This window comes from Heptranchias perlo, unplaced genomic scaffold (genome assembly GCF_035084215.1).
Source record: "Heptranchias perlo isolate sHepPer1 unplaced genomic scaffold, sHepPer1.hap1 HAP1_SCAFFOLD_59, whole genome shotgun sequence".
Classification (NCBI taxonomy): Eukaryota; Metazoa; Chordata; class Chondrichthyes; order Hexanchiformes; family Hexanchidae; genus Heptranchias; species Heptranchias perlo.
In genome coordinates, this window is record NW_027139612.1 from 2,297,438 (window position 1) to 2,309,583 (window position 12,146).

Here is a 12,146-nt window from a genome sequence, read left to right on the forward strand (position 1 = left end):
GCCACATTTGGGAGTTTAATAACTTTGAAATGAACATTTTTCTTTTGTGACTTGTGCAACTTCGATCAATTGAATAGTTATGAAAGAGAATCAATGCAGTCATTCTAACTTCTGGCTGATGATCAGAACAGAGGTTTCTGCAGTGTTGTGGTTATCATGTTCGCCTCACACGCGAAAGTTTCCCGGGTGGAAACATTATGTTGGGGCAATTTTTTTTTTCACTGTGAAATACCCGGTCCTGTTAAATTGAACACAAATTCGTGGTCTCACGAGCACTGAACATTTTAAACCGAGCCCTTAAAAATACAGTGTGTAAAATGAGAAGGGATAAAAAGTTCATCGCACAAAAGAAATTATTAAAGTTTTCCAACTTCCCTCAGCAGCCTTTCATTCTGCAAAATAACGATATCGGTTAATTCATGGTGATTAAAACAATGATTGTTTTAATGAGTAAGTTCGTGCGATTAATGTGTTCAAAAGTGGCTTTCCTGACCGGGAATCGAACCCGGGCTGCGGCGATAAAGGCGCCAAATTCTAACCACTAGACCACCAGGGAGCACTATTTCCAGTATTATCAGATGTAACATGGATTTTCCTTTCTCTGTGATTGAGCTTTTAATTCTGTTTAGCTCCTTATTGCGAATATTCCCGTGATTAAATAAGAATAATGCACAATAGGCTCATGAAAACCCAGGGAGGTAGCATCCCGCTCACCGAGCCTTTATGGAAGCATTTATCTTACCAAGCACTGGAGTGAGTGAAACTGTCTCCGGGGCGGTCTCAGTGTGGAAAGGAATGCGAGTGAACGAGTTATTTGTCGGTCAGGATGGCCGAGCGGAGTAAGGCGTTGCGTGCAGGTTGCGGTCTCCGCTGGAGGCGTTGGTTCAAATCCCACTTATGACAGTGGTTATTTTGACTCCTATTTCATTTGTTGCTTGAGCTGCAGTTGAATTATCGGCCGAGTTGATTTGCTCTTCCCGCAACAACCAATCCGGTCTCCATCCACGGCACGTTTTGACGCCCACCGTCTCATCCCCAAACCGAGCTTCAAACGAAAATATGCGAGAAACACAAGGCGATAATTCAACAACTATGGAGAGAACAGACACTTGGGGAAATGTACCATCGGCAGAGGAGTAGGCCATTAAGCCCCTCCAGGCCATTAAGCCCCTCCAGCCCGCTCCGCCATTTGATAAGATCATGGCTAATCTGTGGTCTAACTCCATATATCTGCCTTTGGTCCACATCCCTTCATACCTTCGGTTGGCAAAAAGCTATCTATCTCAGATTTAAAATTCGCAATTAAGCTAGCATCCATCCCCGTTTGGGGAAGAGATTTCCAAACTTCTATCACCTTTGGTGTGCAGAAGTGTTTTCTAATCTCACTCCTGAAAGATCTGGCTCTAATTTTTAGACTGTGCCCCCTGGACCGAGAATCCCCAACCAGCGGAAATAGTTTCTCTCTATCCGGAAAATGTCAATGACACAGTCAATGGAAGGTGCAGTTCACGAAGGCGGCTCACCAGCACCTTCTCAAGAACAGTTAGGGATGTGCAATAAATGCTGACCTTGCCATTGACACCCACATCCCATGAATGAAGACAAAAAAAGGTCGACTGCATGGCCGAGTAATTTCGTGCTGCTAAGCGACGGGAAGAATGAAACCATCGGCTTCAGTCCTTTGAACGAACTGTATACACTTGCCGTCGAGCTCAATCCCCACTTGGTCCTCTGCCCTGAAAACTACTGCATCAGAAAATACTCCGTAACATAGAATCACAGCATAGAAACATCATAGAAGGAGGCCATTCGGCCCATTGTGCCTGTGCGAACTTTTTGAAAGAGCTATCCAATTAGACCCACTCCCCTTCCCTTTCCCCAAAGCCCTGCAAAATTTTCCCCTTCAAGGATTTACCCAGTTCCCCTTTGAATGTTATTATTGAATCTGTTTCCACCACCCTTTCAGGCAGTGCATTCCAGATCATGACAACTCGCTGCGTAAAATCATTCTCCTCATCTCACCTCTGTTGCCAATTACCTTAAACCTGTGTCCTCCGGTTACCATCATTTCTGGCACTGGAAATAGTTTCTCCTTATTTATTCCATCAAAATCGTTCATGATTTTGAACACCTCTGTTAAATCTCCCCTTAAACGTCTCTGTTCAAAGTAGAACAACCCCAGCTTCTCCAGTCTCTCCACCTCACTGAAGTCCCTCATCACTGGCACCATTCTAGTCAATCAACTCTGCTCCCTCTCCAAGGCCTTGACATCTTTCCTAAAGTGTGGTGGGCAGAATTGTGTGGTGGCCAGCTGGGGCGTAACCAGTGATTTATAAATGTTTCGCATAAGTTCCTTGCTTTAGTACTCCAGGCCTCTATTAATAAAGTCAACGATTCCGGATATTTTTTTTTACAATCTATTCAACTTGTCCAGCCACCTTCAAAGATTTGTGTGCGTATGCCCCCTGGTCTCTCTGATCCTGCACCCCCTTTAAAATTGCACCATTTAGTTTAAAGAGCTGGCACAGGCACGATGGGCCGAATGGCCTCCTGTGTTTCAATTATTCCATGTTTTTGATTACACCTCTATGAAGCGCTTTGGGATATCCCCCAGAAGTGGGAGTCAGCAGTTCACTTTCTCCCTTAACACTTCCATCTGACCTGGGCTGGACTGAATTGATGTTTTCGGGGTGTAATGGTTATCATGTTGGCGTCACACACGAAAAACTCCCGGTTTAATCCCGGGTCAGAAAAAATTTGATGGAACTTGCTCCTCACAAACTTCCAGGCGCGAGCTTTCTCTCGTGCAAATTGGGCTGCAATCCTTTCACATTCAACAACGGCTGCTCCAGATTCCTGGTCTCATCACCACTCAACACTTTTAAGCAGTGCGTAAAATGAGAAGGGATGAAAGTTACAAAAGTTAGCGTAGTTTCGACAGTCACTCGGCAAACTTGTTGGCATTTCATTCAGTGCGAAACAGAAAGTTGTGGGTTTATTAATGGTGATTAAAAGATTCACCTTTTTTTTAATTCGTTCACGGGATGTGGGCGTCGCTGGCGAGGCCGGCATTTATTGCCCATCCCTAATTGCCCTTGAGAAGGTGGTGGTGAGCCGCCTTCTTGAAGCGCTGCAGTCCGTGTGGTGACTTTTCTCCCACAGTGCTGTTAGGAAGGGAGTTCCAGGATTTTGACCCAGCGACAATGAAGGAACGGCGATATATTTCCAGGTCGGGATGGTGTGTGACTTGGAGGGGAACGTGCAGGTGGTGTTGTTCCCATGTACCTGCTGCTCTTGTCCTTCTAGGTGGTAGAGGTCGCGGGTTTCGGAGGTGCTGTCGAAGAAGCCTTGGCGAGTTGCTGCAATGCATCCTGTGGATGGTGCACACTGCAGCCACAGTGCGCCGGTGGTGAAGGGAGTGAATGTTTAGGGTGGTGGATGGGGTGCCAATCAAGCGGGCTGCTTTATCTTGGATGGTGTCGAGCTTCTTGAGTGTTGTTGGAGCTGCACTCATCCAGGCAAGTGGAGAGTATTCCATCACACTCCTGACTTGTGCCTTGTCGATGGTGGAAAGGCTTTGGGGAGTCAGGAGGTGAGTCACTCGCCGCAGAATACCCAGCCTCTGACCTGCTCTTGTAGCCACAGTATTTATATGGCTGGTCCAGTTAAGTTCCTGGTGAATGGTGACCCCCAGGATGTTGATGGTGGGGAATTCGGCGATGGTAATGGCGTTGAATGTCAAGGGGAGGTGGTTGGACTCTCTCTTGTTGACTTGAATTATTTTGTGCAATTAAGTGAACTGTTTGGTAAAAATAGACTCCCTGACTGGGAAGCGAACCCAAACCATAGTGATGAAATTCCCGATTCTTAACCACTGGAGCACCAGCGAGTTTTGTTTACAGCATTATCAGATTTAACGTGGATTTCCCTTTCTCTGTGATTCAGCTTTTAACCCTTTTTAGCTGCTGATTGCGGATATTCCCGTGATTAAATAGGAATAAACTACAATAGGCTCAGGAAAACCCGGGGAGGTGGCATCCCGCTCACCGAGCCTTTCCAGCAGCATTTATCTTACCAAGCACTGGAGTGAGTGAAACTTTCTCCGGGGTTGGGGGGGGGGGGGGGGGGTTCTCAATGTGGAAAAGGTGGCGAATGAAGGAATCGTTCATCAGTCAGGATGGCCGAGAGGACTAAGGCGCTGCGTTTAGGTCGCAGTCTGCTTTGGAAGCGTGGGTTCGAATCCCATTTCTAGCATGGGTTATTTTGACTCCTGTTTTATTTGTTGCTTGAGCTGCAGTTGATTTTTCGGCCCAGTTGATTTGCTCTTCCCGCAATCAGGAAGCCGGTCTCCGTCCACGGCAGGTTTTGACGCCCACCGGCTCATCCCGAAGCCATTCGAAGTAAATGCCTTCCATGACTGCTGCTTACAAATGTATTTACATGTATCTGTATTATTTATTCACTTATTGGGGTGTATATAATGTCAATGTATTTTCTGGATATTTATTTCTCTATGTCTTATTTCTTATTACACACAAATACATAACACAGATACACAGCGATATAATGATAACCACCACACAGTTACACCCAAATGTATTTATAAGTGTCACAGGTGCAATCATATATATTTATAACAAGATATATCATATTGTAAAAATAATTAAAATAAATTTATAAATGGCACACATAACATAAACACTCACTTTGTACAGAAGCATGACATCCATTTATACACATCCATTGTTTAAATTTTCACACCGTCCTGTTTGCAGTCCTGAACAAAGTCCACACACAGAAACTCTCAGCGTTTTTTCAGATGCTGCCCGCCCTATTGTGCATTTTGAGCAGTTCCTTTCCTGTGATGTGATGATTCTGGGTGCCGGGTGTGTGTAATTGGATTTGCTGCAGTCGTGCTGCCGCGGACAGGTGAAGGCAGCTTCTGAGGCTGCCTGATACCCGGTGGGAGTGGGCGGGGATTTGGTAATCTGAAATAAATGAAACGGTGTATGAGAAACTTTCAAAAAGGTAAACATCCAAATCTTTGCTATCAGACCTTGTAGCGCAACGGTAGCGAGTCTGACTCCAGATTAGAAGGTTGTGTGTTTAAATCACGTCGGGGTCACAGTTGTCCTTAGTGTTGTTAGGAGGCTGGATAATTCCCGCTTCCTTATTACAATCCCGTTTTCACAATAAACAGAATCCTGCTCTGAATTTCGCCTCACGAGTTCCCCACTGTCAGGGAGAGAAGCGTCTGATTCCCTCATTTATTTATTGCAAGAAACATACACAAACACAATTATTAATTCAAAATCAGCCTGCAGCTCCACACGCACAGAGATAAACTCAGCCAGAGAGACAGACAAACACCGGGAAATAGACAAGCCGGTTTCTCAGAGAATTGCCTGTACCTCCACGGTCGAATGGAAGGTCTTTTTTTGTTCGCTTTCGTTCCACACCTTGGAATTCAGGAGAATCTGGTACATGGTTTGTCGGACAAGGCACGGGCGCGATGGCCCGAATGGCCTGCTTCTGAGCTGTATCCTTCTCCGATTCTGAACTCAGCCCCTCACGGGGAGCCAACAGCTGCCTCGCTGCAATAACAGACCAAATTGAGCCATTTCAGCAGGCCCGGCTCGTTCAGTCGGTAGACCATGAGACTTTTAATCTCAGGTTCGTGGGTTCGAGCCCCATGTTGGGCGAATTCTGTTTTAAACTTTCACGCTGCTTTCCCGAGTGAACCCTCCGCTTGCTTGACTGTCAGTGCAAGAGACGATTCTGTCAGTGCCGCCTCGTGTGCAATGGTCAAAACTTTAAAAAGAGCAGAAGATTATTTGGGGTTCAGATACACAAACCTCTCTGATGAGCCTGAGGTTTTGTCAGAGGTTGCTGCCTCACCTACATCTCTTGCTCTCTGACGAGGCACTTGCTCCAGTTTCAATTTACAAACTGGGTGAGTTGGTGATCGGGTGTCGGAGAGCTGGTTTGTGATCTGAGTTGGAGACTCAGCAGCCCCGGGTGAGACAGAGAAAAAAAGTCAGTCCAGGCCCGGCCCCAATCTGCGGATGTGGAACAAAATACGGGAGGAGAGTGCGGTGTGAGGTCCCTGTCAAACCAACTGCCCGAACAAAGCTGGCCACAGTCACAGAATCAGAATGGCTCCTTCCTGAGGGGGGAGGCCGGTTCATGTGGAAAAGGATCCGGTCGAGCATGATCTGATTCATAAGGTTAGGGGAGGGAAATTAGGGAGCTCCTTCGGAACGTTAATTACTTGAAAATGAAGACTTTTTCCTGTGTTGCTTGTGTGGTTTTGATGAATGAAATGTTTGTAAAAAGGCATCCGTGGAGAAGGATTGAGAGCTTTTAGGACTAGAGGGGAAATGAGGAGATTTTTTTTTCACACAGAGGGTTGTTCCGATCTGGTAGCCACTCCCTGAAAGGGCGGTGGAAGCAGCTTTCATAGGAACTTTCAAAAGGCAATTGGACAGGTACTTGAAGAGAACTGATTTGCAAGTTTACGGGGAAAAGGCTGCGTTTTTTGGACTAAATTGGACAGCTCTTTCAAAGAATCGGCAGGGCAACACAGCCGAATGGCCTCCTTCTGTGCTGTAATATTCTATGATTCTATTCCATTATTTTAGTGTGGGACAGGAGAGATGTTGTTTAAAGAGAAGTAAAACTGTCCCAATCAGAGCAGAGAGAGATGACTGGTCAGTTCCCCTCTGTCCGGTATCAGTCACCAGCGGTTTTTTTGTGGTGTAGTGGTTAACAGTTCGCTTTACACGTGAACGGCCCTGCTTTCGATCCTGGGCGGACAATTTATATTGCAGTTGCTGTTCAAATTCTATATTAATGACTTAGATGAGGGGACCGAGTTTAATGGATCCAAGTTTGCTGATGATAAAGAGATAGATGGGAAAGTAAGCCGTGAGGAGGACGCAAAGGGAGGTGGAGAGGTTAAGTGATTGGGTAAGAAAGTGGCAGTTGGAGTATAAGGTTGGAAAATGTGAAATTGTCCACTTTGGTAGGAAGAATAGAAAAGCAGAATATTTTTCAAAAGGTGAGAGTCCAATAAATGTTGGTATTCAGAGGGAGTTGGGTTTACTTGTAAATAAATCACAGAAATTTAACATGCAGGTACAGCAAGCAATTAGGAAGAAAAATGGTATGTTTGCCTTATTGCAAGGAGGTTGGAGTATAAGGAAGTCTTGCTGCAATTAAATAGGGTTTGGGTGAGAACACACCTGGAGTACTTTGATGTAGTCCGCATAGATTTTAGCAAGGCTTTTGACAAGGTCCCAATTGGCAGACTGGTCAAAAAAGATGGAAATGCACGAGAGAGGGGACAGAGGAGATTTACGAGGAGGTTGCCATGGCTGGAGAATGTTGGCTGTGAGGAAAGATTGGATAGGCTGGGGTTGATTTCTTTGCAACGGAGGAGGCTGAGGGGTGATTTAATTGAGGTGTACAAAATTATGAAGGGCCTTGATAGAGGCGATTGGAAGGACCTATTTACCTTTGCAGGGAGGTCAATAACCAGGGAGCATAGATTTAAAGTGATTGGTGGAAGGATTAGAGGGGGGCTGAGGGGAATTATTTTCAACCAGAGGGTGGTGGGTGTCTGGAACGCACTGCCTGAAAGGGTGGGAGAGGCGGAATCCCTCGTTACATTTAAATAATACTTGGATATGCACCTGAAGTGGCGTAACGTAAAATGCTACGGACCGAGTGCTGGAAAGTGGGATTAGACTGGGTGGCTTATTTTCGGCCGGCGCGGACGCGATGGGCAGAATGGCCTCCTTCTGTGCGGTGAATTTGCCATGATTCGACAAAATTTGCGTTTGTTTTTTGTCAGAGCAAAATTCCCAAACCGGGAATCGAACCCAGGCCACAGCTGTGAAGGTCCCGAATCCGAACAACAAGACCACCAGGGAAGGCATGGCAGATTTTCAAATATATCTGGGAGTGTTTACATTAGGTACAAATAATATTTTTGGTTTCGTGACTCTGTTATTTACAAATGTATTATTGTATTATTTGTATCATTTATTTATTTATTGGGGTGTAAAGCTACTTTTGGCGCTGATAAGAGTCTGTAAAATTCCGCAATTAATGCTTTATTTGCGTTTTCACAATAACAAGTCTGTCTCACTTGTTCCCCAGTGTCAGGGAGGGAAGTGTCTGATGCCCTCTTTTATTTAATGTTAAAAACAGAAGACAAACACTCGGATTCGTTCAATATCAACCTGCAGGTCGACACAGACAATGAGATAAACACAGCCAATGATATGGACGTTATGTTGGGATTGCTGTCCCTGGACAGCCAGGGCCGAGTTTAGAGTAGCTGCACATTCCAGGCCCGGCGAACTCAGTTGGTAGAACATGAGCCTCTTGAACTCAGGGTCGTAGGTTCGAGCCCCACGTTGGGCGAATTCTCTTTTAAACTGTTTCTGTTGCTTTCAAGGGTGAACCCCAGCTCTGACTCCCCCCGACCTCCCGTGCAGTGTCACCGCGCACATTGTGGCCGCCCCCGGGCTGATTTCTCTCACTGTCTCACCCGGGACCGCTGAGTCTGGTGCACCGTGATCACCAACTCATCCAGTTTGTGAATTTAAACCGGAGCAGTTGCCTCACAAAGGGCAAGAGAAGTTGAGAAGGCTGCAACCTCTGACAAAATCTCATTCCCATTAGAGGTTTGTGTAACTGAATCCCGAACACTTTCTGCAACTTTTAAAAGTTTTGACATTCACTGTACAGGACGCGGCACCTTGAGACTCGTCTCTGACACTCACAGTGATGCGTATGGCCGTTTTCACTCGTCAAACAGAGATTGTGATATTGTGATATTGACTTAGACTCCCTCACCAGCAGAAAGGTTTTGCCTTTTTTGGCAGGATAAAAAAACTCCTCCCTGGATGTTTATGCTCGGGAACCTTTCGTGAGTTAAAGCAAACGCGATAACCGCTACACGACGGAAACTGCGACTATTTCATTAACAACAATGGTGAACTGACTTACTCTCCTGTCTCTGTTCTGATTTGGAATGTGTTGCTTCTCCGTCCAGCAACACTTAACATGTTACAACACAGAAGGAGATCATTCGGCCCATCGTGCCTGTGCTAGCCCTTTGAAAGTGCGATCCAATGGTCTCACCACCCATAAGCTCTTTCCTCAGAATTCCTGCAATTTATTTTCCTTTTCAAGTATTTATCCAATCCCCTTTTGAAAGTTACTATTGAATCTGCTTCCACCGGCCTTTCAGGCAGCGCATTCCAGATCATAACAACTCGCTGTGTAAATTATGTTCCCTCATGTCGCCTCTGGCTCTTTTGCCAATTACCTTAAATCTGTGTCCTCTGGATACCGACCCTTCTGCCACTGAAAACAGTTTCTCCTTATTTGCTCTATCAAAACCTTTCATTATTTTGAACACCTCTGTCAAATCTCCGCTTAACCTTCTCTGCTCTATGGGGATAATCCCAGCTTCTCCATTCTCGCCATATAACTGAAGTCCCTCATCCCTGTTACCATTCTAGTAAATCTCCTCTGCACACTCTCCAAGGCCTTGACATCTTTCCGAAAGTGCGGTGCCCAGAATTGAACACAATACTCCAGCTGCAGCTTAATCAGTGTTTTGTAAACGTTTGTCATAACTTTGTTGCTTTTTTACTCTATGCCCCTATTAATAAAGTCCATTTCACAAGGCTGTCTATGTCCTCCTGAAGTCTGATAGTATCCACCACATTGTTTGATCGATTCCCGAGTTTTGTGCCATCTGCAAACTTTGAAATTATACCCTGTACACCCAAGTCCAGGTCATTAATGTACGTAAGAAAAATGAAAACTTTTTGCAGTGTGACTTGTGTGACTTGAAGCCGAGTTTATATAACATCTTCTCATAATTTAAGGCATCGCACCCTGGTAACAATCTGGTGAATCTGTGCTGCACTCCTTCCAAGGACAATATATCCTTTCAGATGCAAAGGGTATAAACTTGAAATAAGCGTCACTGTGGATCAGTTTTCGCTCACTCAAAGTTATCTGTTGAGTGAAATAAAAGAAAGCGCTTTGAAAGAATAAGCAAGCAGCCACTATCGCCCCTTTTGACAAGCCTATTTTGTGGCACTTTATCAAACGCCTTTTGAAAGGCCATATACAAAACATCAACCACATTGCCCTCATCAGCCGTCTCTGTTAACTAATCAGAAAACTCAATCACGATTTGCCTTTAACAAATCCACAGTGGCTTTCTTGTCCAAATGACAATTGATTTTGTCCCGGATTATCATTTCTAAAAGCTTCCCACTACCGTGGTTAAACTGACTGGCCTGTAATTGCTGCGTTTATCCTTTCACTCTTTTTTGAGCAAGGGTGTAAAATCTGCAATTCTCCACTTCTCTGGCACCAAACCCTGTATCTAAGGAGGATTGAAAGGTTATGGCCAGGACCTCTGTAATTTACACCCTTACTTCCCTCAGCAACCTAGGATGCATTCTATTCGGACCAGGTGACTTATCTACTTTAAGTACAGCCAGCCTTTCTAGTATCTCCTCTTTATCAATTTTCACCCCATCCAGTATCCCAACTACCTCCCCTTTTACTGTCATTCAGGCAGCATTTTCTTCCTCGGTAAAGACGGATGCAGAATACTCATTTAGTACCTAAGCAATGCCCTATGCCTTCATGTGTAGATCTCCTTTTTGGTCCCTAATCGGTCTTACCCCTCCTCTTACTACCCGTTTACTATGTATATGCCGATCGAAGACTTTTAATGACTTGATGAAGGGATCGAGTTTAACGTATCCAAGTTTGCTGATGATACAAAGCTAGGTGGGAAAGTAAGCTGTGAGGAGGACACAAAGAGTCTGCAAAGGGATATAGACAGTTTTAGTGTGTGGGCAAGAAGGTGGCAGATGGAGCAAAATGTGGGGAAATGTGAGGTTATTCACTTTGGTAGGAAGAACAGAAAAACAGTATATTTTTGAAATGGTGAGAAACTATTAAATGTTGATGTCCACAGAAACTTGGGTGTCCTGGACACCTGATCTCCAGGTTGTACTTACCTAGTATAAGCATATAAAACCTGATGACGGAGAAAGGCTAAATAAGCACGAAGACATGAAACAATCCTTGGTGGTTTCTGAGAGTCAGCAAAGTCGGATGGTTTACGATCATGAGTTAAGATCAGTGGTGCTTACGTACAGAACAATGTAACCGAATCGTATAAAGATAGGGCATGCTCCCTTCTCAAATGTTAGACCTCTCAATAGGGGTCAGTCAGAAGTCCATTGCCACAGGCAGTCCGCAAAGGTCAGGTCTGATATATCTGGATTCGCAGACAGGTCAGGTTGTGTTGATTGCTTGACATTAATGTAATCTGTAGACAGTTATATTATAATAATAATCCTGTTGAATGTAATGTTGAAGACAGCTGAGGTACAATTCTGTTGTAAGTCAATCTACTAAACTTGCTATTTTGTAACCACTCGGGCTAAAATCTAGCGGAAGTTATTGTTGATGAATTAACAACCCATAGTTGCCACAGTAACGGGAGAAATCCGCTAACATTCACTTTATATATAAACATCACACCCATAGTTTATATTTTCACACGTTCTCTTTTGCAGTTCTAACCAAAGTCCAAACATCGAAAGTCCACGTGTTTTTCAGAAGTTTCCCGTCCTGTTATGTATTTTGAGCAGTTTCCGACAGACAGAAACATCACACCCACAGTTTATATTTTCACACGTTCTTTTTTGCAGTTCTAATCGAAGTCTAAACACCGAAAGTCTAAGTGTTTTTTAGAAGTTTCCCCTCCTGTTCTGTAACTTGAGCAGTTTCCCACATCCTTTTCCTGTGATGTGATAATTCTGGGTGCAGGATGAATGTAATTGGATTTGCTGCAGTCCGCTGACAGCAGGCGATGGAAGCGAGCGCCATGCTGCCCCTGACAGGTGAACGATGCTTCTGATGCTGCCTGACATCCGGTGGGAGTGGGCGGGGATTTGAAAGCCAACCCATTCGACCAATCTTGGAGCTCAAAAGCGGTGCTTGACAAACATTGATAGAAACAATCACCCATTAAAACACCCAGGCATCGTAGAGCAACGGTAGCGCGTCTGACTCCAGATCAGAAGGTTGTGTGT

At 44.8% G+C, this 12,146-nt stretch overlaps 1 non-coding gene across 1 annotated transcript; it reads left to right on the forward strand.

The window, feature by feature from the left end:
* The first annotated feature begins 5,629 nt into the window (after positions 1-5,629).
* On the forward strand, positions 5,630-5,702 carry trnak-uuu (transfer RNA lysine (anticodon UUU)). Its single transcript has one exon. It is a non-coding gene; the product is annotated as a tRNA-Lys (tRNA).
* Positions 5,703-12,146: the final 6,444 nt, after the last annotated feature.